The sequence below is a fragment of the Podarcis muralis genome, chromosome 6, assembly GCF_964188315.1.
Source record: "Podarcis muralis chromosome 6, rPodMur119.hap1.1, whole genome shotgun sequence".
NCBI lineage: Eukaryota > Metazoa > Chordata > Lepidosauria > Squamata > Lacertidae > Podarcis > Podarcis muralis.
Window position 1 is genome coordinate 39233056 of NC_135660.1, and position 23692 is coordinate 39256747.

The window sequence follows — 23692 nt, forward strand, 5'->3', positions numbered from 1 at the left end:
TTTCTTTCATGAATGACGCCCCCCCATCAATCACTAAGTGTTCAACGGACTATCTCTTCTGTCCACAGTCTATAATATTTTAGGTGTTACGAATATAAAATACAATAAGAGGGTTTTGCAAAAAGAAGCTCATATGCCTCTGCCAAGAAACACAGGCGGGCAGTGGCGTTGCCACCACTCAGCTAAATGTTGCTATTTTTAATATTTTATTGCAATTTGCCAACAACGTTGGCTGTCCAGTGCGACTTCACTAGTAGTTCATAAATAATGATGATGATGGGCAATTTGGTCTACAAGGACCAAGCAGATATTTGCTCTGTGGCAGTTGCAGGGGGATTTTAAGCATAGCAAGTGACACAGAGTAACAAGCAATAAAAACAATCCAGTAACAATTCAGAATTGAGATGGGATTTGAACCAAATCTATCCAATTCATTTTGAAAAGTTGCCGTGGGAGACCCTGAACTGCATTTGCCTTTAAAATGCCTATCCCCTTTAAATTCTGGCTAGCATTGTGCCCAGGCTATCCCATCCCACTCTGAAAGCAATTAAGACCCCTTGTTGGAGATACTTAAGCAGAGGTTGCATGTTTACCTCTCAGGGATCTTGTAGTAGACTCTATGACCTCCAAGGTATCTTCCAACTTTAAAAATGCTTGATTATGGAATCAACTGATTATGGAGCAACTGTGCCCCTTATTTGACAATGCCCTTATCCCTTAACCCTGCATAAGCCATCCATTTCCAAATAGAAAATTCTGGAAAATTTGCTCGGATGGCTCCACCAGGGTCTTTATTAATGCTAAAGTTATGTCCTACTGCTGGTAATAAGGGATAGCTTGCTTCCATGCACCATGGCTGCCTGATTATATGAGCCATTGCTGTCTCTGTGGCTTCTGGGTCCTGGGACAAATGTTTTACTGTAATATGGAGATGAGTCCTGCTGTAACCAAGGTGCTCTTGTGTAAGCAGTTATCCTAAATGTTGGTAATGAATTCTCGAAAGCAGACACCTCCAATATCCTACCCAATTTAGTACAAACATTAATTTCCTTTTCTCTCCTTCATGCCATCATAACAGCAGTTTTGCAACCCTGCCAAACAGGCATTAGATAACAACAGAGCAATGGAGTGGATATATTCCAGCAGGGCTTGAGTCAAACAGGAAATGCTCCAGCTGGGATTTAGTGAACTGCAGGGAAACAATCTTCTTCCAGATAAGGGGATGGGGCTGTAATAAAGGCAGAAGGTGCATGATGCAAACCTGAGCAGCCCTGAACACAAAAGGGAATCCACAAATGCTTCTTCTCAAAAGGCTAGTGTGCTGCAGTGATCCTGAGTGTTAAGATCTGGGTAGGAAGGGTTATCAGATAAAATCCTTATCTGAGTATACTGACTGGAGACAGACCATACTTTTTTAAACCCAAGTTTCTCTGAGCCTGCAGACTTATTATTTAGGGTGGATTCATAAATGCATGTATGTCATGGAAGGCTTAGAGGACACAAAAGTCAGACAATGCACATCATCCAATTGAATAGCTCACCACTCATTGACTCATAACTAAATGTTAAATCTGCCACCACTGACAAATAAAAGGTTTAGAGATATGTTTTAGTGATGAGAGGATACAAATGTGCTTTCTCCTGTGAAGCCAGTCAGGTTTCCCCATGTTCCTGAAGTCTTTTTCCTGACAGATACACTTATCAGATGACTTCACTCAGCTGCTTCCTCAGAAAAAGATCAATTGTATTTTTTCTTTCCAGAGAAACCATTTTGGTTGGTTCATTTTTTTGAGGATAAATGCATAAGGCTATAGAAGCAATGAAATCTCAGGCTATACCAGAAAAAGCTGGCCCTAGCATATATGTGTAGTCCAGCTTTCTTCCTTCACAGTGGTCAACCAAATGTCTATAGGAAGCCTGCAAGCAGTGCCTAGGCACAACAGCACTCTCCCTTTCTGTGGTTTCCAGCAACTGATATTCAGAAACATATTGCTTCTGGCAGTATTTACTTCTTACTGCTTTTTTATTTATTTTTAAGCAAAATTTAGTTGCTTTTAATTTAGTTCTTTAACTGCTTTTAACGTTTTTTAATTGTTGTAACTCGCTCTAGGATCTTAGGATGAAGGGCAGGTAATAAATTTAAACAACAATAATATTTATTATTATTATTATTATTAAAAACAAAGGCAGCCATAAGGAAAAACTTCAAAACCCACATGGTCACAGTACCTTTAATGAGATCAATAATGATAGTAATTTTTTTGTTTTTGTTTTTGTATATCACAAGAAAGCAAGATAAGGTATAGAATTTCTCCTTGTAGTTTGCTTTTGAAATGCGGTAACTTCGTTGGAAAAGAATATATGCGAAGAGTATGTGACCAAGGGATGACCCGTATGCTGTTTTCAACATCTGCTAGCTAGGAAACTTGGATGTAAGCTTCTTTTCTTATTGGTATAAATGAATATTTCCATCTGGCAGGAAGGTCAGCGTTCTAACTAGCAAATGCCAGCCTGAGTAAAATTGGAGATAAAGCTAAAAAGATGCAAAGCCCAACCTCATATGCCCTTGCTGTAAATAGTGACATGCATGCTTCAGCTGAGGGAGATACACACATCGTAAGCAGTTAGGTCTGCAGCAAAGACAAGAAGTCTTTTTATATGACAGAAATAAAACAAACAAAGAAAGAGCTTCAATATGGACCAATACAGTCCTCACTTTTAGAATACTGGGGAAATGTCTGAGATTCAGAGATGGGAGAGTAAGCAAGCAGAGTGGAAAATTAAGTAATTAAATTTGATGAAGAGTTTGGGACAAAAAGTAAGAGGTGTTATCGGATGCGCACAATAAATGATGCTGGGATGGGCATAGGATGCTATTTTCCTGAAATTAGAAAAATAAGTCATTTATTACATTTTTCCTGTATCAAGTGGATTATTTATGTTGGAAGTTATTCCTAATATTTTTGAACCAAACAGAAATAAACAGCTTTCAGATACAGTTTAAAGCAAGGGCCAACTTAAAAAAAAAGTATTACAGAAACAAAATAACCCTACAAAAGATAAACGGTTTAGCTCACAACACCGCTTAAATTGTAGTAACACCAAACAAAATAGGTGATCACTAATTAAAATTGCCCCCACTGTTTATTCAACTATAAACATTAGTTGATTTAATTTACCTAATTAATCTATGAACTATATCCAAAGTGCTGAGATCTTGTTTGGGCTCGTGGCCAAGATTAACACTGGTATGGGGGTTGTTCTTGTGTAACACGCTGCTTTACTTATGAGAGCCCTGGGCAAATTACAAAACAGAACTAAAAACCCAAGGTCCATAAAATACAGTAAAACAAAAATGTAAACAATTATCCGCAGAATACAGTATTGTTTATTCATATGCAGTATTTGCCAAATTTAATTTACAAAGCAGTTTACAATTAAAAAAATGCATGCACACACTACGGCTGAAACCAACACCAATGTAGCAAAACTAAAAAACCCATATATTAAAGCAGTCAATAGAATATTTATTTCATCAATGTATATAGTTCATTTAATATATAAAAACCTCCAACATGTGATTTAACAAAATGACACCCTAAAATCGTTAAGTGAAAATTCCAATAAAACAAAACACATACTTTGAATATCAGAATAAAAATCTGGAGACAAAATACTAAGCAGTACAATATAAAAATTAAGCCAGGAAATGCAAGCAATTTTTAAAAAGAAGTTCTAAATCATTCCACAATTGACTTCTCTTGGATTACAGGGGCAAAGGTTCCAGAGGGTTAGTGCTACTGTGGGAAACACCTGCTTCTGCTTTGTCACTAGATGACAATCATCTGTGTATCTTATAGAAGCCTCAGTTTAATTTCTTCCTTTTAAGGAGCTTGGTTAATGAATGGTCCTACCTTTCCCTTTTAGAAAATGCTGGATATTTTGTATTTTACTGAAATGTTGTGAACTGCCCTGAGAACCTTGGGGTTGAAGGGTAGGTTGTTGTTGTTGTTGTTGTTCTTGTTGTTGTCGTCGTCGTCGTATTTTATGCTGCTACTGCAATGATGATTTGGTTCCCAATACCAAATTGGTCAAGGCGAGATGAAATATATCCCAAGCAGACCAGAGGCATTGCAGAATCATCATATGAAAAATTGAAAGGTTATCAACGTATTGTGGCTGATGCCACCAATGCATACAATATTAATTCCATACAATCCCGAAATGTGAACTCTGCAAAAAGATTTGAGCACACAAATGTGGCAGATCAGCTGTGTTTACAGTGGTGCCTCGCAAGACGAAATTAATTCGTTCCGCAAGTTTATTCTTCTTGCGAGTTTTTCGTCTTGCGAAGCACGGTTTCCCATAAGAATGCATTGAAAATCAATTAATGCGTTCCTAGGGAAACCGCTTGCCAGGCTGGCGGTGCGGAGAAGGGCTTTTCTCCCCACCGCAAGCCTTCAGGACAGGTACGGGAACAGAGGGGAAGGCGCGCAGCGCTTTCCCTCTGTTCCCGGGGCTTGCGTGGGAGGAGGGTTTTTCCTCCCCACCGCCAACATTCAGAACAGCATTCTGAATGTTGGCGGCGGGAAGGAAAACCCTCCTCCCACCCCAAGTCTTCAGGAAAGCCATCCGAAGCCGGGCGGAGGGAGAAGGTGTCCCCGCCCCCCCGCCCGGCATCGGAGCTTCGTTCCGATGGCGGGCGGCGGGAGAACGCGTTCCCACCCCCCCCCGCCCGGCATCGGAGCTTCGTTCCGATGGCGGGCGGCGGGAGAACGCGTTCCCGCCCCCCCGCCCGGCATCGGAGCTTCGTTCCGATGGCGGGCGGCGGGAGAACGCGTTCCCGCACCCCTGCCCGGCATCGGAGCTTCGTTCCGATGGCGGGCGGCGGGAGAACGCGTTCCCGCCCCCCCGCCCGGCATCGGAGCTTCGTTCCGATGGCGGGCGGCGGGAGAACGTGTTCCCGCCCCCCCGCCCGGCATCGGAGCTTCGTTCTGATGGCGGGCGGCGGGAGGAGGTCCGAGGACAGTGGGGAAGACACGCTGCGCTTCCCCGCTGTCCCGGAGATTTCCCTATGGGCTTTCGTCTTGCGAAGCAAGCCCATAGGGAAAATCGTCTTGCGAAGCAACTCGCAAACGGAAAACCCTTTCGTCTAGCGGGTTTTCCGTCTTGCGAGGCGTTCGTCTTGCAGGGTACCACTGTACTTGATTCGGCTACACACCTGCTATATTCACATGCTATCACTTTGCAGCAATGAAGACTAAAAACGCCGATTATATATATATATATATATATATATATATATATATATATATATATATATATAAATAAATATAAAATATTATATATATATGGCTGGCGCTCTTCGCTTGTTTTTGTCATAACACTGATTTCGTTTCCTTGCTAGCGTGTGTGCAGCGGGGCGGCGAGGAATGCAATTTTCGAGCACCAAAAGCGCGTTGGTCTGGCCCTGTGTGGATGCGCAGGCTGGGGATGATGAGTCAGATCTCCTGCGATAGAGCAAGTGCATGGATGCGGTTGGCACGGATGCCTGCCGTCTCCATTTTCGCTCGCTGCTTTGAGGAGTCATACGCGGAGTGGGCGGGGAGGCGCTTGTGCTCTGCCCAGGGCGAAGACGGCTGCCTCTGCCGGCTTTTCCCCGGGGCCACGCATCGCAGTTCCGCAGTGAGCAGGTCGGCGGCCTCTGGAGCGCCCAGAGCAGGCGCGCCTCCCTCCCTCCTCCCTCCGGAGAGGCAGCATCAACAGCGGCAGAAGCCGAGCGCCAGCCCCGCCCTTCTGGCGGCTGCGGTCGACAGGCTCCTCTTCTCCGCCAGCCAATCAGCGCGCTGACAGGGCCGAGGGGCGGGGCGCGCAGTGAACCTGCAGGAATCGAGCATCCCCAGAGAGCGCAGCATCAGCACCACAAGCCCGGGGAGGCGGCCAGGCGCGTCTCTTCGCATCTCGTTCCATCGGGCAAGCGGGCGCGCAGGCAGGGGCCGCATTCCGGAGCCTCGCCAATGCCAGCGCCGGCATTTCCCAACCGAGGGCGGACTGCACGGAGCCTCTGAGCCCGCAAGAGGTAAGCCCGCAGCCTTCCATCGCCTTTTCTCTTGGTACCCCTCCCTCCTCCTCCTCCTCCTCTCTCGCCCTTGGAGCTGCCTCGCCTTTTGCAGCACTGGCCCTCTAGCGGCCCGTATCCGCGGGAGAGAGGCCTCGGGAGCCCTTGCAGGTCTTCTCGCAGGTCCTATTCATTCTGCTTTGAATGCAGCTGGTAGTTGCGCATCTCTCCCCCTCCCTTTGCTGCTGGCTGGGTTTCAAGAAAGGACAATGGACACCAGTTTCCAGCCGATGCTGCTTTGAATTCTCTGGGGAAACAATCACGGGTGTGTGTCTGTCGCTCTGCGTGTGTCCAATGATGGGCCCCAGCATCTGGCCACTGTTTCTGTCCCTTGGATGTGTATTAAGGAAAGAGCAAGATTTAAGTGACAACACAGGTTCTGTTCTCTATTTTTCTTTCCACTGGAAAGCGCTGTGTGTGTGTGTGTGTGTGTGTGAAGTATGAGGGGGTGTTATGGCCAGTAATGGTAGCAGGTAAGAGAACAGTCAGACTGGAAAATGATGTTAGGAATGAATGGAGACAGGAGCCATCCCTTGTAAAAGGAAATGTGATGTTTCCAATAAAATGCAATTTAGATTACAATGATAACCAATTTGCTCAAACTCAAAAGACAAAAACACCCACCAGGCACAGCTTTTATTGTGATGCCTGACTAGTTTTCTGTGCTTTCTCCACTTGCTTATTTTTCCTAATCCATCATAGAGAGGGCAGACGCCTTTTCCCCTTGATCAGTCTGTGTTGCTCTGTGAGAAAGAAGAAAGACCCTCTTATTGTCTTTCAAATCAATCTGCAAGCTTCTGAAAAATGTCCAGCTAGGCAACAGAAATGCATTGCTAATAAACACCACCCCGCCCCACACCACCTGCCCCTGCGCCAATGGCTGTGACACAGGGACCATGAAAAGAATGCAGAGTCATGGGGACTGGGCGAGGGCTTGCCAGCCAGCCAGCATAACCTACGGTATGTTTTGAGCACCCCATAATTCACACTTATTTGATTTGAACCAAACCCTGCATCCTTTTAATGAAAGCACATTTGAGAGACAAGGGCGGGAGGGTGAGAAGGAACTATGTATGTTGTAACAGTAGCAATAACATTCCAGTCTCCATTTCCTGCACATGCTATGGCTCCCAATTTCTGTGTGGGTGTGCGGAGAACCTTGGAAACCTGTGGCATGGCAAATATCTTTATAAAAATACAGTCCTGTTTGATGAAGATGGAACAATGTTGGCTACAGCAAAACAAAGGTGGGTACATTGTCATCTGTCGCATTTGAGGGGAAAGAAGCTGTTAGCTAAAGGCAATACTTTAGGTGTGTGTGTGTGTGTGTGTGTGTGTGTGTGTATAGGACTGCTCTGATGTGGGTGGAGAATCTATCTGGGTGTCAGCCATTTTATAGGGTTTAGAGCCCACACTGCTGTAGTATCACTGGATAGGCTTGTACTATAGCATCCCCTGGTCTTAAATATGTCCTGGATGGGGGTTTGTTTGGGTAAAGGAGGATGTGAAAAATGGACACCGACTGCATGATTAAATCTAGCACCTGCCTTGAGCACCACAAGGTCCTTTACTAGTTCTCTTATAATCCCAGTCAGAGTAGTACCATAATGCTTTTGGGTGTCAGACAGAAACGGTGCATCTTCCTGAATGATCTTGAAAAGACAAAAGGGCCTGCGGGCATTAGATACATGGCAGAGGTGATGACTATAAGCAGGGAGGGGGCCCTGCTATTAGTGTGGCCTGCTTGGAAGTCAACCGAGGCCATCTTAGGAGCAACATGCCTGCTGACAACATGGCTGAATATAATGACTTATGCTATTGTGCCAAGGGCTTTGAGCAAGAGACATCTCTCCCCCATCCCCAGCCTAAAGCATGTCCTCTATGAAGTATGCTAGGGAAAAGGAACCCTTTATACTTCAGCAGTATAAATTCAGAGTTGGAAATAGAAGTGGAAGGAATCTGTGCATGTCATAGCACGAGTCCTCCAGGCAGGCAGTTGCAAACAGCACCTCAAGGAATACGAATTTGCTGCAATGCTCGTTCCTTTAGGGCACAGAACGACAACCAGGTTTTGCCACTGTCAATAAGAGATGAGGCGGCTGTTTTAGGGTTGTAAGCCTCATGAAATAGTTCATATAAGGAGGGAACAGGACCTGTGGTTCAATTAGATAATTTTGGGCTCTGGGCTTCATAGTCTTGTGGGTGGGGTGCCCTCTTTAGATAATCTTCTGCATTACTTCATTACAGTACTTAAAAATGTTGTAAGCCAGGCCTGCTGCATTTGGGGGCCCTCCTGTTCATTCTGCTGAGTACCTGAAGTCCTGCCCTGCAGCACCACTGAAGAGGAAGTGCTGACATATGATCTGGATTTCACTCCAAAATTTCCAAAGCCAGATAATCACCATTTACCTTTTTTTTTTTTTTTACTTCTGCCTTTTTTTAGCTTCCAGTGAAAGAATTGGGAGCAGGTCACATGCTTTTTTGTTTTCTGGATGATGCAAACACATGTTCATCCACAGTGGCCTTTTGACAAGATTATGGCCTGTCTTCTACATCTGTCATTGCAAACAGAAGTTTTTAATAATCATAAGTTCAGAGCATTTCTTTTGGCTCAGCTTTAGTTTGCTTTGGTCACAGTGTGACTCCTGTGACTTGCCATTATGATTTGCTATGGGTTTCTTTTGATATATCTCCTTGCAACCCTAGCTAGGCCAGGCCAAGTCTTCTCCATCCTCTGAATAGTTTACCATTTACCATTTCATAGCTCGTGGGGGAGGACTAAGGTCACTGACAACATGGTGGGAGGGCAGAGTAAAAGCTAAGATACTAAGGAATATTCAATTCTCAGCCAACTTCATTTTGACAAAGGGTGAGGGGTGTATGGATCACTGCATTTGCAGATCTTATTTTCACAACTGCTATTATATAGTTACTGTAGCACCCTGCTTGTGGTTGACGCTTAGCTGGAATGAAATATTCAACGCAGCAACAGAGAAATTAAAATAATAATTTATTTGTCAGACAAATAAATGTGAGGCACAGTGGTATATGATTACCAAGCTCTGGCCTGCCTCCTGCCATTATGGCCAGCACTTATATTTCCTTAATCCAGCCCCCTATGCTCCTCCTGTGGCTGCATCTGTCCCATCAGCCTGGTTGAAATTCCTATTGGCTGATTGGTATGACCAATCACAAAAATACACTCATTTCCTATTGCCTTTTATGGGAGACAAAGAGCTATATTTCCTTCCATTTATAATTGACAAACAAGTATTAATATATCTTTACATGTGTCTCAACAAGGAATCTTAATTACCAGCTCACCTCCTGCCCTCCTTGCCCTACTGCCTTCTAAAACAAATGGTTAATCTTAAATTTGTATCTTAAACATATGTCAAGGATCTTGAGTTTCACATCAACATTGAAAGATCTACTTCATATGAAGGTTTCTAAACAAATGTCTGACAACCATATATATCAGAACTGCTCGGATGGCGTCTCATTTCTGGCAGGGGGGCTGACTTAAATACAACTCTTACAACTATATGAAATAAGAATTTAGCATTTCTTAAATCCTTTGCATAATTACATTTAAGCCAGCATATTTCATACATAACATATATAGCTTTTTAGAAGGATAAATCTCCTCAAAGTAAAAGGAAGGAACAGTTTACAGCCTCAAAATAAAATAGGAAATAAAAAGCCTCTTCCCCTGTTCATACTCCAGCTAGTTGTTTTCTCTTCCATGTGCTCTTGACCTTTTGTCCTGTGGCTCAAGTTTAAGGCACATGGTTTTATTCTACTGTTTACCTACCACTTTTAATTATGTAGGGTCTGTGTAGCCTTGGTCTTCAGCCTGTAATTCCAGCTTTTACGACTTTGAAAGTTATTTTCCTGCTATAAATCAAGGGGGCCCCTTGTCTAGGAGGAAAACATTGCCAGTGTTTTCTTAAGCAGCTGGTCTGCCTGGCATGAAACTTTTATGAATTCAAGCCCTTTTTAGACTTTTTGAACCTGATCAAAATATAAGTCAATATAAACCTTGATTAAAAATGCAGTCTATATTCAGATGCCACATTCCCCCCTTTCAAGCTCAAGGACCTTGCTTCACACCAAGGTCCTTGATAGCTTGATCTTAAAACATGAGATGATACATGGCACCATACATAAAACCATTATTACTACCGTCAAGAAAAACAAGCAAGACAATAGTATCCCTTTGAGTCCTGTGACATTAGGTAACCAATTGGTGAGCCATCCCATATCCCATCCTTCCTTGTGGCCAACACACGGATTGCCTCACCATTATCAGAAATGTTAAAGCAACAGGCATTCCCTGTCAAGTTCAAGACTCCACATAGACCTCCCTGCCTGGCAAGTACATAATCCATTCCCATTTTCAGCTGCAAAATGGGGCTCTACTTTCATCCAACTGTTGTGCAATAAGTCTCAAACTCTGGGCCGTTGCATTGGTTACAAGTTCCTCTACTGCTTGTAATTGAATTATTCTGTTTAGATTATAAATAGGATCCCGTGCCCCTTGTATGAGCTCACCAGGATTCCAGGAGGCAGGATCATAATAGGCTATAATGCGCTCTGGTGGCCAATCATCAGTACCGCTCCAACTTTGGGTACTTCCTCCTGCTATATGAGAAATATCAGCGTTTCTTTGTGTTCGCTTAGCTGAACTAGTGGGCAAAATCCACATTAGTGGTAATACCCATCCCAGGAAACAAGTCCCACTCCATTTGGAAGGGAGTTTCTTGTATGCCCATTCTCCACATATCCACCACAACCATCGGGTCTGAGGTTTTTGGTACGTGGAGTACAGAAGGCGAAAATATCAAAAGAGGCAGAGAGTTCACAGTGCAGTATGTTAGATTGCCTTTTTCTGTCACAGTTGTGTTCCATACCACTTTCCATGCATGAATAAAAGGAGGTGCACAGGGCAAGGTATTCCGAGTTCGATAGGTAGTACCGTGTGCCCAGGTATGACTATTCTTAATATAATCCCAAGTATAGTGACAATGAGAAGAGCCTATCATAGTAGAATCAGCTGCATCTGATGATTTATGTACACAGAATTCCCCTTGTACAGGTATAACTCGTAATGGTTTAGTTGAGTTCCATCCGGGGAAATTCTGTACTTCTGTTTGGTGTGGCATTTCGCTTACCATACCAATGGCATCTAATGGTATCGGTAATAAGGGCATACCTCCCTCTGAATCATCTGGCCCAAGAGAGCAAACAAGGCAATTGGTCCTATTTGCCACATTGCCTACCATCGCAGCTAAGCCTACCCACATATTGTGGTCATGGCTGAATCCATATTTAACAAATTTGGTCAGATTCAAGGACCCTTCCCCTTACCAAGGGATCAGGATTAATAATAAAATCATGTTGATGTCTAGCATATGCATTCCTTCCACAAAAGATTACCTTATTGTGATAGCATAAAACTATTAGTCCCAATATAATTCCCCCAGTGACAGAAATGGGGAACCACCAAGACCAAAACATATATCCCGAGGATCCCCAATGTGTAATATCTCTGATAATTGTTCCACAAGGGGGCAGTCAATCAATTGTATAAGAGAATCTTCCCTTTCACAATCGCTGGTTCAGATGCTCCTCAAGCTTCAGGCGTGCGCAGGTCAGCCAGCTTCCAAGTTGTGGCTGCAGCAGGCCGGTCGTCTAATGTTGCCCGTGACCTAGCCCGTTCCCCGTAGGGCTAGATACAGGGGTTTTTGGAGAGAGTCAGTTTTAAAGGATTAGAGGGGTCACCTTTGCACGTCCAACTGCCTTCAGACTTCTTCAAACGAGAGTGATGAATCCAGGGGGTCACCTCAGCTACCTTCACCGCTGTTGGAGTAGAGAGCAAGACGGTGTAAGGTCCACGCCACTTAGGTGCAAGTGGATCACGTTTTCCACTCTTTCACCCATATGCTATGCCAGCCTGGAGCTGATGAATCTGCTCAGCAATGCTGCACGGCGTGTGCTTGAGGGCCCACCTGTTAAGATAAAAAAACAAACAAACACGGGAGAGAGACAAAAACACGGGAGAGAGATTGCACTTATCCCTGTGTCACATGGTCTCCTATTTGTTTGAGGTCAGTTGGAATATCCTGAACAAAGGAGGGCGGCCTCCCATACAGGAGCTCAAAAGGTGACAACTTAAGTCTTTTTGTGGGTGCGCACCGAACACGAAACAGTGTTATGGGTAACACATCTACCCTCCTGAAACTTTAGACATATTAGTGGGCTTCTGGCATGCCCTGCAGATACCTTGCACAAGCGTCTGGCGGTAGGTGGTAAGCCTGGCCAGGTGAATCGCATTGTTTGGATCCCAATTAGGATCTTCCAAGGGATAGTTGTCCTGGAGATGACGGTCAATATTATAAATATTTCCCACTCTGGCCTGCTCACGCAAATATATCTGTGCCTTTTCAATTATGTCTCTCCTTTCCTCAGTGGTGAAGAGAGTATTACTATTGAAGTCACCAAGTCCATCATAGCCTGAGGTTTTTCTGCGAAAGATGGGGCGTTTTCCAATTCATCAGACTGTAGTTGTGAATGGAATACATTGCAGGGTCGAAGTTCGAGGTGGCCGTGGTCCAGGTTGCCCATTAACCAGCACAGGCTCCTCAAGTGCATCAAATACTCTTCTGAGAGGGGCTACTACGTGACCTTTTTCTTCACTTTGCTCTAGGGGCCTCAAATCATAGGGGATGGTATTTGTCCCAAGGCGTTCTTTTAACAGCTTAATACGCCTGGCTGTATTGCTTGCTGACCGATTAAGGTCTCCCTGTAACTTCTGTAATAATTCTCTAGGACTTGGATGTACAGGGGTTTGGGGTAGGCAATCAGTTGTTCCACTAAAAGAGACTGTAGATGGAGTTCTACTGGGACTCACAGGTGGAATAACCACTTCTGCTTGGGCTTCATTATAGGACTCCAATGCCTCCTGAAGATATTTATCATAATCTATCAAGGAGTCAAGTTCTGTGTCTCTACCCCCATTATTCGTTCCACTTTCTTGCCTTGGGGTTACAACTGGTGGAGGGTTTGAATTTATTTGGCAAGATTCCTTTCCTAGCTTTGGCTTTTACAGCCAATAATTTACATCGTTGGACTTTGCATTCCCTTATCCATGGAGGATTTTTATTTAATGTGCTCAGCCAAGAATCTATATATGAAAATTGTTCTGGGCACCCTCCAGTTTCTTTGGTGATGTTAGACCAAAGTTTGCTTACTAAATTTATATCAAAGGTTCCTTGAGATGGCCATTCAGTATTTTGTTTTGGCCATTCTAGTTCACATAACGTTCTCAAGCGCTCTGGCGTCCTTTTGACTCCATATGCCCCTGAGAAGGCTTTCTTAAAATTATTTCACATACATTCAAGAGGTGTATTTCCCCCCTTTGAACCCCCAACTCCCATTGTATGGCCCTGTGAAGTATCCACTCAGTCACTCACACACACACCTTACTGGGAAACGAAGTAGTACTCACTCCACACTTAGGTCAGTTACACATTGTACTTTCTCACACATGCAATGCGCTAGATACTTCAACCACACTCTACCTCCCAATCTTCCCTTTTGCCCTACACCAGATCACCATCTGATGTACCCAGCCACCTAGCGTACTCAGTTCCCCTTTACTGAGACGCAGAAGTTTGATCAGGACTTCTCTTCCTCCCAATTAATTGGAGGGCCAAAACCCCTTAGTGCACTTACCCTTAGCTGGTTCCGTTTCCCCCCGGTCCGTCGCCGCCAGTGAGCAGGGTATCAGACAGACGAGACTTCTGCGTTCCCCTGGAAAAATTTATCCAGTGCGCGCTGGAAAAGCAGTTTAGAGATCCTCTCTCTTGTACCCTGCTCAATAGGGCGAAGGGGCTGCGTTCCAGCAGACCACTTATCCGAGTCGCAGGCACCATAAAATGTAGCACCCTGCTTGTGGTTGACGCTTAGCTGGAATGAAATATTCAACGCAGCAACAGAGAAATTAAAATAATAATTTATTTGTCAGACAAATAAATGTGAGGCACAGTGGTATATGATTACCAAGCTCTGGCCTGCCTCCTGCCATTATGGCCAGCACTTATATTTCCTTAATCCAGCCCCCTATGCTCCTCCTGTGGCTGCATCTGTCCCATCAGCCTGGTTGAAATTCCTATTGGCTGATTGGTATGACCAATCACAAAAATACACTCATTTCCTATTGCCTTTTATGGGAGACAAAGAGCTATATTTCCTTCCATTTATAATTGACAAACAAGTATTAATATATCTTTACATGTGTCTCAACAAGGAATCTTAATTACCAGCTCACCTCCTGCCCTCCTTGCCCTACTGCCTTCTAAAACAAATGGTTAATCTTAAATTTGTATCTTAAACATATGTCAAGGATCTTGAGTTTCACATCAACATTGAAAGATCTACTTCATATGAAGGTTTCTAAACAAATGTCTGACAACCATATATATCAGAACTGCTCGGATGGCGTCTCATTTCTGGCAGGGGGGCTGACTTAAATACAACTCTTACAACTATATGAAATAAGAATTTAGCATTTCTTAAATCCTTTGCATAATTACATTTAAGCCAGCATATTTCATACATAACATATATAGCTTTTTAGAAGGATAAATCTCCTCAAAGTAAAAGGAAGGAACAGTTTACAGCCTCAAAATAAAATAGGAAATAAAAAGCCTCTTCCCCTGTTCATACTCCAGCTAGTTGTTTTCTCTTCCATGTGCTCTTGACCTTTTGTCCTGTGGCTCAAGTTTAAGGCACATGGTTTTATTCTACTGTTTACCTACCACTTTTAATTATGTAGGGTCTGTGTAGCCTTGGTCTTCAGCCTGTAATTCCAGCTTTTACGACTTTGAAAGTTATTTTCCTGCTATAAATCAAGGGGGCCCCTTGTCTAGGAGGAAAACATTGCCAGTGTTTTCTTAAGCAGCTGGTCTGCCTGGCATGAAACTTTTATGAATTCAAGCCCTTTTTAGACTTTTTGAACCTGATCAAAATATAAGTCAATATAAACCTTGATTAAAAATGCAGTCTATATTCAGATGCCACATTACCCTCTATCTTCTTGTGAGCTCTTGGCTCCATTTCCCACAAATTATCTTCCTTTGTCTCTTCCATGAAAACTCTTCAGCTCACATTGATTTCCTCTATTTGTAGAATGTTGACATGTGTTTTTCTTTTAGCTTATTAGTGAATTTAATTATTGTTTGAATGTTTTAAAGAGTTGTTTTTAACTGTTTTTTAAACTGATAACTCTATTGCTTTATTATATTTTGTAATCTGCTTTGAGGTTTTAATATAATCAAGAGGCATCTAAATCTAGTGAAATACAGAAAATAGATAAAAATAATCAAAAGGCTACTTTAAAGATGAAAACAGAACAAAGTGCAAAAAGCGGTAAGAATGTAAAATGGCGCCTTATACTCTCTTAGAAGAATGACCAATGCTTGCATTATCCCATTAGGAGCAAGGGTCCAGTGGGAGAGTTTTTCCCTAGCCCTAAAAAACACACACCACAATTATGTATTATTATCCCATTCTTTCTCAAAAGTGTCAAGGGCAGTATGCATTGTTTACTCTAGACTTTATTTAGCAACCTGTGAGGTATATTAGATTGAGAGATCAGAGGCAGATTTAGGGTAGCCTGACTGGTTCGCCTGCACTGGGAGGGCTCCACAAGGGGCACTTCAACAATGACGAACAATGGAAAGCCAGAGGCAGGGGCACGCTGAATTTCAGCGTTGCACAAGGCGCCACTGAAATTTTATAGCCTAAAGTTCACCACTGGAGAGATGCTGACTGGCCCAGGGTCACCCAGTAGGTTTTGTGGTTGAGTGGGGACAGAGGCAGATTTAAGGGGACACGACCGGATCACTTGCACTGGGCACAGAACCTCAGGGGTGCTGTTGGGGGCTCCACAACTATGATTTAGAACGGAGTGCTAGAGGCATTAGGGCACTGAATTTTGGCATTGTACAGGGCCCTGCTGAAATTTGAGACCCCAAGATCTGACAATGGTGGGGATTTGAATCCAGGCCGCCTCAGGCATAGGTGGTAACCATGACATACAAAGTGGCACTAAAGTATAAGTCCTTCCTCTGTCTTTAAAGGTGTAAGATATAAGCTATATAACACTGAGTAAAAATGATTCATAATCTGAATGAGTCAACAAAGTGAGATGGTTGCAGGAAAAGGCAAGTGCTATTTTGAAATGCATTAACAAAAGGATTATCTGCACAAAAGGCTCTTTATCACTGATAGGGTCCAGTTCCAGATATGCCATTTTGCAAAGAATCGTGTCTATTGAGGAGCAGTAAGGGCAGTGAAGATTGCCCTGTGCCTCCATTACATCTTCAAGTACCTGTGTAGCAGAGGGGTTGTTTTGTATTGCCTGAAGCTTCTTAATACCTGCTCCAGGGAATGGAGTTTTAGACCATTTGGCAGCCCACTATGATTTGTTTGCAAGGCACTTTGAGAGTAAAGTGGCTCACCCCCATAGCCATCTTGATGCCACATTTACTGCATTCTCCCATGAGGTATCCAGTGCAGCATCTACTTTGAAATCACAGGTTTCAGTTTATATGGCCTAATTATGTGGACAAATTGCTTGCAACGATGTACCCAACCATGTGTTCCTCTTGCCTCTCTTATCTTATTAAAGCCTGCTGACCAGGTATGGTAAGGTGGCTTCAGAGTGTAGTCAATGTATCCTAGCAGAAGAGAGTGGTCCTGGCTGTCTTCAAAGAGATGGTGATCCAATCACTTCTGGGGGGGGGGAACCCCTCATACTGGACCCTTGAGTTTGTCACAAATACCTTTGAGGGAAGGTAATCAAGAGAGTCATGGTGGGAGAGCCAGAGTGGTGTAGTGGTTAAGAGCGGTAGACTTGTAATCTGGGGAACTGGGTTCGTGTCTCCGCTCCTCCACATGCAGCTGCTAGGTGACCTTGGGCCAGTCACACTTCTCTGAAGTCTCTCAGCCCCACTCACCTCACAGAGTGTTTGTTGTGGGGGAGGAAGGGAAAGGAGAATGTTAGCCGCTTTGAGACTCCTTCAGGTAGTGATAAAGCGGGATATCAAATCCAAACTACTACTACTACTACTACTACTACTACTACTACTCTTCTTCTTCTTCTTCTTCTTCTTCTTCTTCTTCTTCTTCTTCTTCTACTCAAATAATAATCTTGACCCATTTCATTCTGGGTTGATGGGACTGAACTGGCCTTGGTTGATGGGTGGCCTTTAATGGGAGAAGGACAAGGGGAGTGCAACCCTGTTATTCTTAAATAATCTCCCAGCGGCTTTTGACACCATCGTCCATGGTATCCATCTGAACTGGTTGGGTGAGATGGCTTCTGAGGGCAATGTTTTATATTGGTTCTGATTCTGTCTTCAGGGGGGTTGGTTTCGCAGAATAGCATTGGGTGTTTTTTTGCTCCCTGTACGTTGTGTTGTGGGGTGCCATAGGGTACCATCTTATCCCCTATGCTATTTAACATCTACATGAAGCTGTTGAGATCAGTTGGCAGGAGATTTGGGGCAAAGTATAATCAGTATGCTGGTGATATACACATATCTGTTTCTCTGTAACATAAGAATCAAGATAGGCCATGTAAACCCTGGACCATTGCCTGGACTTGGTGGTGAGCTGGCTGAGGGCCAGCAAACTGAGTCTGAATCACAACAAGATGAAAGTGCTGTGGGTGAGTGGGTCTCAAGTCCAGATAATTGGTCAGTTGCCCACTTTGAATGGAGTCATATTCTCCCTGAAAGAGCATATTAGTAGTCTAGAGGCCAGGTGAACTCAGTGGATAGAAGTACCTTTTACCAGCTTCAGCTGTTTCTTGTCTGGCATAGCCTGATTGCTGTTCAGGGATAACAGCAATCAGGCTATGCCAGACAAGAAACAGCTGAAGCTGGTAAAAGGTACTTTTACCTCCAGATTGGATTACCACAATGCATTCCATATAGCGTTGGACCTGTGGATGGTTTGGAAGCTGCAGCTAGTACAAAATAGCTGCTTGACTGCTCACTAGGGCAGAATATCATCATCAAATTACTGGGCAAAGTTCAAGGGGCTGGTAGTGTTGTACTTATACAGCTTGGGGCCAGGACACCTAAAATTTCATCTCACCTCTTCTATAACCATCTGACCACTGCATCCTGCAGCAGAAGGTCATCAGGAGATCTGGTCTGTACCATGCGGAACTTGGACCTTCAATGTGGCAGTACCTAGTCTTTGGAACTCCCTTTCATTACATATCAGAGACCTCTGTTGTCTTTTCAGTGCCCTTTGAAGACCTTCCTTTCTCAGCAAACCTTTTAAGTGGAGATTTTTACCCTAGTCTGCATCTGTATTGGACTTGAAATTATATATGTCCTTATTGTCACTGTCTTTATTGTTAAATCGCTTTGGCATGCTTTATGGGACATGATTAATTCATAAATGAAATTAAATAAATAAAAGCAAGCAAATTTGTAGACAGTTGAAAGATGAACAAAGTTTATGAAAAGCAAAATTTTGTGAAGTATTTAAAAGAATACCATGAATATAAAGGAGAATAACTATTGATCAAGATGACTAGAGGGAAGACAAAAACGGGGAGTTGAAATTGCACCGTATAAGACCCAGAATTTCAGGACAGCAGCGAGGTTGGTGGTCACAGATGAAGTACTGAGCATAGGAAAGATAACAACAACAACAACAACAACAACAACAACAACAACAACAACAACATTGTTATTTATTCCCCGCCCATCTGATTGGGTTGCCAGAACTGTCAATGGAGGAACATGTTAAAATAAATTATAGAATTTACTTCTCTAAAGCTTTTCAGCAGGTGGTGAAAGTACCATCTCTTGGAGCTAGTTTGCAAAATTTCATTTATCTTTCAGGGTTCAACTAGGCAGCTCTTTGAGTCACCCGTATTAACAGTTCTATGAACATTATTCCTATTGTCTAGGTTTTGTTAGAGCCTGCTTTGGTATTATTGTGATCTCCTAAGTACCCTTGAGGTCAAGAAATACCCTCCCAGTTGTATTTCTAGGCACTGTTGTGCTCCAGAAAGCACACTCACCACACGTTGTTCAATCTTCTCTTGAGGACTGAGTTTGGGAGCAACATGTTTCGCCCATATGAAGCAGAAGGGACTGTGAAGAGTGCATCTGTGTCATCATCAAGCAGCCTCCCTCATCGCACACCTAAAGCTGGTTTTCAGCTTAAAAACAAAAATTGCCTTCCCCACTTTTTTTTAAAAAAACCTCAGACGGCATATGATTGTTTGAATATATGACTGCTGAAGCAGGATGTGTACAACAAACTAAGGAAGTTCCAAACCAGCAAGGAAACTAGAATTTGCTGCGTGAAGGCAGGCTTATAAATATTTAAAGTAAATGAGTAAAATGTGTGTCATTTGAAGAACAAAGGCAAAATGGGAGTCAACTCTTTGCTGCCTGACATAAATGCATTGTAGTTCTTTTTAAGATAGAGACACAAAATGCCAGCAGTGCATTGGTGTTATGCAACTTTACTGTTGCAACTTTTGTCTTCTGGAAATTCTTAATTATAATATTACTTCACTCAATGGCAGAATATTTGACAGTCAAATTCACCTACTCTGAATGGTTTCAAATAGGATTATAGTGGCAATTCTATGGTGAGCAGGCCAAATGCATATGGCAGAGGTGGGGAACCTGTGGCCCTCCAGCTGTTGTTGGATTACAACTCCCATCAGCCCCAGCCACATGCTCAAAGGTCAGGGATGATGGGAGTTGTAGTCCAGCAACATCTGGAGGGCCATAGGCTCCCCCATCCCTGATGTAGGGTGCATGTTATGTGTGTGGGGCTATCAACTCAATGCAAAATGAATCAGAATCTAAATATGGGTAGTCTAATATGCTAAAGCGAGTTTGACTGTAATCCTGAACACACTTAATGGGAAATAAGCTCCACTGTGGGCCTTATTTCTGAGTAGGGATGGAAGGTTCTCTCAAGTTTGGTTTTCTCAGTTTCTCATTCTTCCATTCTTAAATTTGCTTTTCTGCATTTCTGCAGCAATATGAGGATTTTTAAAAATATCCTCATGAAAATTCTTCAGCATTTTAGTGCAAATTTCTTCTAATTAACATATTTTGGATGCAGATCTGTATGCAGTTTCTCCTAATATAATGCATTTTTTGTATGTTATTTTCAATTATATATTCATTTTATGCGCACTTTCTTTCACCAGATTTATGCATTTTTGTAAACATTGGTTGGTTGGAAAACTACATTTTAAAAATAATAACTGAAAGTTTTGGGAAGGCACCTCGTATATCCACCTATCCTATCTTGGGGCTGCAGTCCAGAGGGCAGCAAATTCAGGCTGTTGATTATATTTCAGAAGCCTGCCCTGTACCACAGACAAAAATGCTTCACTCACTCCAAAACCTTTCTAGCAGTGTAACAGCTTTGCTGTGTTGGGAACTGCACAATGAGACAGCTCTATTAGAAATGCATGTGATTATCCTAATTACTAATTACTATGGCTTCTTCATGGGTATTCTTTTAACATCTCTGCTTCTTTGTTAGTTTTGTTTTCTGTGTTTTGAATTTCAGGGGGAGGGTGAACTTTTATGGTATCTATTTACTGTTTTTGGTTTGGCGAATGAGGGAACAAACTGCTCCCAACACTCAAGGTTTGGTTGTCATGTTCGGTGGGCAGGAACTGAGAGGGTGATGCGCTGTAGTGCACATTGGCTAAGTTGGATGAAATTCCCTGTGAGACCAAGAAATTGTCACCTTAGTCTCTAGAAGAATTACATCAGTCAAGAGGCACTCCTAGCACTGTCTCATTAAGCCTAACAACAGAACACCTCGCACAAACATAGCTCCAGTAAACTGCTTTATAAATGACATGTGGGATTGGTAAGAAAATGCTGGAGTGTGAAGTACAGTGGTACCTCGGGTTAAGAACTTAATTCGTTCTGGAGGTCTGTTCTTAACCTGAAACTGTTCTTAACGTTAAGCACCACTTTAGCTAATGGGGCCTCCTGCTGCCTCTGTGCTGCCGCCGTGCAATTTCTGTTCTCATCCTGAAGCAAAGTTCTTAACCCGAGGTACTATTTCTGGGTTAGCATAGTCTGTAACCTGAAGCAGATGTAACCCAAGGTACCACTGTACTCCTATTCAGGGTGCCAGTTACCCAGCCAGACGTGCTCTTTTCCATAGCTGTCAACTTACAGATTTGAAAATAAGGGACCAGCAGCCAAAATAAGGGACCTGCAGCCTCACCTGTTCCAGGCACTCCAGTCTTCCTGTCCTCCTGCAGTCTGGTCAAACTCATGCTGGGTAGCTTCGAGAACACTGTCCAACCAACTTTGTAACCAGAGGTTCAACTGAATAGAATCTGAATCACATGCACCACAAGGCCTATGCAGCCTCAACTTAAGATGGCTCCCCGGCCTGGCTTTGCACTGCAAAGTTTGCAGCAGCACGTGCAACAAAATGGCGTCCAGCATTCAAAAAAACCCTCAGCTTGCATTAACTAGCCACACACAAGGCATGCAAGCTCCACCCCCCAGTCGTTCTTAGACTTCTTATTGGGTGAGCAACACAGCCAAGCAACACAGCTGGAGCCTCCCTCCTCCCTGGCCGGCAGGGAGGGAGGGAGAGGAGCTGCTTCCTTTGAAATTTAAGAGACATCATTTAAGGGACATTTAAGGGACATCCATCAATAAGGGACAGCAGCGGGACATGGCACTGGAATAAGGGACTTTCCCTTCAAATAAGGGACACTTGACAGCTATGTCTTTTCTACGACACCCCATTTCTCTTAGTTTTCAGTTTCATTTATCCTGTCAGTCAGCGTTCTGTGTCTACCAGTGTGGTGTAGTGGTTAAGAGCAGTAGTCTCGTAATCTGGGGAACCGGAGTCTCCGCTCCTCCACATGCAGCTGCTGGGTGACCTTGGGCCAGTCACACTTCTTTGAAGTCTCTCAGCCCCACTCACCTCACAGAGTGTTTGTTGTGGGGGAGGAAGGGAAAGGAGAATGTTAGCCGCTTTGAGACTCCTTAAAGGGAGTGAAAGGCGGGATATCAAATCCAAACTCCTTCCTTCCTCCTCCTACCAAGTATGCTCATTTATTGCTGGGTATTTTGCTGTCCCTCTCATCTTTATTTTTGTCTCCCCTCCCCTTTTTTTGGTACTTCTGCAAACCATAGGATTGCCCCAAGCCCATTGATGATGCCATTATAGCTGCATAAGGATCCACACTTGGAGAAAGAGTTTGCAATTTGTAGGTAGGATTCCAACTGTTAAAACGCAGAGCCAGATCACTGTGTGATGTATGTTAGTATCGCTCCTATGCAGTAAGTGCAATGTTGCTGACGTATCTTGGACTCGGATGCCTTTGACTTGTTAATGAGGTCTGGCCCCCTCCCTCACCCACTCTCTTCGCCATTTTGAAGTATTCTGTTCCTTTAAAAAAGGCTGTTGTTGCATTGGCTCTCCTGGGAAACACACAGCTTCTGTTCTGCATTCTGGAAGCCGCATTCTTGTGAATTAATAAGGGTAACCTTTATTTTCACGCAGAAGCTGTAGCAAGTCCAAAGCATCTTTATTTAAACATGCCTCCCCAATGCCTTTTTATATGGCATCTACCATTTTAAAAGTATTCTAATTTGGGGTTGCTTATCATGTTTTTGGAGTTTATTATATAAGTAAGCTGCCCTGGTTGATTTTTTTATTTTCAGAAAGGCAGAGTATAAATATATTAGTAAAAATCTATTAGTTGAGGAAAATGTATTATATGAAAATTACGAAGGGTTTTGGGAGAGTGTTCTTAAGAAACGCATAAATGTAAGATAGAACAAAATACATGGATCTTCAATATAGAGGCAGCATTCAAGACAGATGGGGGTGTTTTCTGGCTGTTAAAGTAAGCACTCTTAATAGCCACAAGCCTCTGGGGACTATGGTGTCTCTGCTTGTCCATTTTGGCACACTAAGAGATTAGTGAGCCTAGCAGAGAACACAGTTCAGTTGATGTACTCTCCAGGAACATTGTGTGCAGTTTTGCATCTCTTTCTTCCTTTACTCCTTCAGCTCATACATTTCTGGTGTAGCACAAATCATACAATCAGCAGTGCAGCAAACTGTCTTTTCAGGTAGAGTTATGCATTATTTGAGCAAATATGCATTTGTTACAGTAATGCAAACACAGGGATTGGACAACTTGCAGGGAAGAACTGACAGGTAGGAGGGAGGGGTGTCTTTTCCCTGCCCTATGGTAACTCCAGCCCACCCCAGTTGGGCTCTTAAATGGCGTGCTGGGGGGGGGGCATTTGCAGGAGTAGAGATGGAATCCATTTCTGATCTATTTCACATACGTTCATTCATGATTTCCATTTTGTTCCATTTCTACACCAATCAGCAATGATTACTTTAAAAATCACATAAATATTTTCATTGCTTTAAATATATTTTGGCTAAAATATGCATTTTTCTATAAATGTTGTGGTGCATTTCTTGAGCCAAATAATATTACATAATGTGGAGGAG

At 43.3% G+C, this 23692-nt stretch overlaps 1 protein-coding gene across 31 annotated transcripts in view; it reads left to right on the plus strand.

The window, feature by feature from the left end:
* The first annotated feature begins 5478 nt into the window (after positions 1-5478).
* KIF1A (kinesin family member 1A) overlaps positions 5479-23692 on the plus strand; it is a 120868-nt gene continuing 102654 nt past the window's right edge. For 5 of the 31 annotated variants that reach the window (XM_028730777.2, XM_028730787.2, XM_028730778.2 and 2 more), the window contains exon 1: positions 5482-6079. The gene's annotated coding sequence lies outside the window, so the exon portion shown is untranslated. Of the gene's footprint in view, positions 6080-22410; positions 22432-23692 lie in introns of those variants that run through there. The other 26 variants (XM_028730768.2, XM_028730770.2, XM_028730772.2 and 23 more) reach the window with 13 other exon arrangements.